This window comes from Helicoverpa zea, chromosome 24 (assembly GCF_022581195.2).
Source record: "Helicoverpa zea isolate HzStark_Cry1AcR chromosome 24, ilHelZeax1.1, whole genome shotgun sequence".
In the NCBI taxonomy this organism is placed as follows: domain Eukaryota; kingdom Metazoa; phylum Arthropoda; class Insecta; order Lepidoptera; family Noctuidae; genus Helicoverpa; species Helicoverpa zea.
The window spans coordinates 6698771-6702260 of NC_061475.1; the positions used below are offsets into that span (position 1 = coordinate 6698771).

At 33.9% G+C, this 3490-nt stretch overlaps 1 long non-coding RNA gene across 1 annotated transcript; it reads right to left on the reverse strand.

The window, feature by feature from the left end:
• Positions 1-1670: 1670 nt before the first annotated feature.
• On the reverse strand, positions 1671-3070 carry LOC124642471. Its single transcript, XR_006985771.1, has 3 exons — positions 2762-3070; positions 2443-2535; positions 1671-1722 (listed from the first exon to the last, which is right to left on the reverse strand). It is a non-coding gene; the product is annotated as an uncharacterized LOC124642471 (long non-coding RNA).
• Between the last annotated feature and the right edge of the window lie 420 nt (positions 3071-3490).

Below are 3490 nucleotides of genomic sequence, written 5' to 3' on the forward strand. Positions count from 1 at the left end.
CTAGTGAAAAAAGTAAGTAGCTACAATTCTTTTGTTTAGTTTCCCTTTTTTCTTACGTACATACGAGTAGATCATGTTTTTCACTCACGATCATAGACAATATTTTTATGTCAGCGCGTCAAACAGATTCCTTTCATCTTTGTGTCCAAACATATCTATTGTCTATTAACTATCGGGGATATCGTCTGTTTTTGACGTCTTTATATATGACCTACTTTATGTCTTTCTTAAGTTTTATTTTTATTATAACGTTTACTATTTTATTCGGGGTGTAATTGATTTCCTTGCAATATGTTTTATTGCACTGTGTTTTTCGTGATCGCATGAATTAATTTATGATTTTTCCGATTCCAATAGACACCTCATTAGTGTCTCTTATCACGTGAAATATTCCTGCGGGCCTAGCATGGCGATTCTATCTCTATTCTACCAAGAAACGACAAAGCTCTTTCTTTCCCACTCGACATGTCTTCTACCCGAGCATGGCGCGAGCTGTAGACTCGCGTTTCTATCAAGAGAAAGACTTTCCATAGCAACGGATAAGTAGCTAGTGATGGGTCGTTCTGCGATGAATTTACGTTTAGTTAGCCAAAAAAATGTGTCAATGCACTATTTTTCACGCATGAACCTATACATAAACTCACGTAACTCAAAGCAACAACAAAACGTATTCATCGAACTTATTTCTTATCTGTGGAACTAAAATGGTTGATGTTTGTTTGTTAATTTGTTTACAAAAAACGATTCTTGTTGTTGATTTTACATATTAATTTAAGTTGTTGATTTTTAATATTGGTGACTACTGCGGCAAGGAAAAAGTAAGTAGATTTTGTGATTAAATAAATAAAGTACTGATTATTCCAATAGTTGTGTGTAATTAATCTAAACGAACAATAATTAATTATCCATACATACGATGAAAAGAACAAAGGAAAATAACATAATAATCTCAATAAATGGTGATCGGTGGCATTGTCTGATGAACACTTTGCCATGCACAGTTCAATGTGTTCCTCACTGTTATCTTGCTTCCCTATATTATTGCCCGAAGTGTTTTTACTTTCGCCGTTACAAAAACTGTTTATTTACAGCGTACGAAGTCCCATCCAATAAACAGAGAAGATAATATCGCGATCCATTGAGAAAAGAAGGCCACGATAAAGAAGAATGGGTCAGTATTCAAAAGCTGCTGAAAAAATATGGAAAAAGAACGAGTTCTTGGCATACAATGCTGACACGAGAAATATTCTATTAGTAAGTGTCTTTAAATAATATTCATTTACTAGTAATAGTTCCCCAGACTTGTTGGCTTCATTCTAGCAAAACTCTCATGCTTTGTTTTCAAAATATAATTATGGCAATAATAATTATAGTACCTATTTGTTGCTTGTGTGATATAATATAAGCAACAACTCTTAAGATAAAAAATAAAATGAGACAATCATTTACACAGAGGTAAAGGTTTATTTACATAAAATTAAGGCTACAGATAAAGTCATTTATTCAAAATAGGCTGAAAATCAGCAGCAGAAGCGGTGGAACAAACTCCCCAGCAACTCAATTCTGTCTGTATGGTTTGAAGAACTGTTGATATACAAAGATATTCATAATAGTTGCTCTTCTGTGAGTTGCAGCTTGTAGTAAGCTACCACTAAGGTCATTAGTGTGTCTCTCTCTCTCTGCCTTTCCTCGGGAAGAGTTGTAGCTTGTAGCATAGGCACCCTGCAAAAAGAAATAACTGTGTTTGGTAAAGAGTTTTTACAGTATTATAAAAGAATAACATACTGATACTGATACATTATCAGCATTATTATTGGTGTCATGAGCCAAGACCCTAATGCATAACTAGAATCCCCTGAAAATGAATGATAATTTAATTTTGTGTTCTTGTTTCAGATTACAAAAAAAGGATGCTAAATGACAGCTGGGCCTTCAGTTTACAAATTATAAATTATTGAAATTATATTATTTAATAAAGAATGTGAATATTAAAATCATAATGGTTGTTTATTTAAAATGTAATTTTTTTCTTAGCAGATAAAACTGTCCAATTCTAGAGTCATATAGCCTGCGCAGTTCGTTCTTAATGAGAGAACTATTGAAAATTGATTGTTTATGAACTCTGTCACGATAATTGGCATTTATGTTCAGTATTTTGCACTCAGTATCTACAATCTGAAATAGAGGTCATATCTAATATTATAGTTCGGCCATTCAGAGAATGCGTTCCTGACACGTCGCGATTGAACTGACGACGTAACTACATTCATTGATTATTGATATAATAATGTTGTTTTAATGCTCCTCAATTGTTAAAACGGTAAACAACCAGCAAAAATATTTTTATCGTAACTGCAACGCCATTGCAAAGTTACGTCGTCAGTTCAATCGCGACGTGTCAGGAACGCATTCTCTGAATGGCCGAACTATAGGTATACTAACCTTGTATTCATTGCAAAAACAAATTGTTTAAAAAATTTGCTAACAGTGGTTAGTAATGTTGTTAATGACCTAAGCAGGACCCGAGCAAAGAACCTGCAACAATTAGACTTTGTTAAATATTTTTCTTCTGTTTAATCATTTTCTTGCAATGAAGGGCAATACCTACATAATAGACAAAATAATCTTAGAAACGATAATAAATGAAGTGAATAGATTTTTCTATATTTAAACCTTATCTATAAGGACGAAAACTTTGTCATATTTTTGGTTGATAACAATTGGAAAGCACAACAAAATAAAATAGACTGTAGGTACTTACATTGACAAGAACAGGCAGACCCTGAGATATAGGAGACAGATTCCTGGCACAAATACTGCACCATCTCTGCACATTTACGTTTTCGATGTCGAGAGGCTTAACACTCGTATAGCTCGTTCTTTGAGCTTTACACTGATTCTTCTCAGCATAAATACTGACCACATGACGACGGTAGGACCCCGAAATACTTTGTAAATGCTATTTGAGAACTTAAAATTATAATAATATTCTTGTCTACTCTTGTCTAGGTCCGATGAGATGTAGAGTATTTGACATTTCATATAGAAAGTTATATCTACTCCCAAATGTCAAAAGTAGATAAAATATAGTCGTCATGCTCGACGCGATAGACACATGTCGATGAAGAAAAGAAACATTTCTCTTCTCGATGTCAAACATCGCCATGCTCGGATCGATATAAATCTTTCTTCAATCTGTCATTTTGTCGATTCTCCGGTAGACAAAAGCTGTTTCTATGGCGGTCATGCTAGGCCCGCTGTTACAGCCTTTTTTATCGTCCCACTGCTGGGCACATGCCTCCTCTCACACCGGAAACACAAAATGTTCACACATCAAATTATAGTTAACTTGATAAACAAAACAAATAATTAGGTAATAATTAATTCCCCACACAAACACGATTATAGCCTACTTCAAAATAACGTTGATAAAAAGCTTTAAAATTCAAAGTAAATTTTAATTATGCGTTCTATAACCAAAACATGGCTC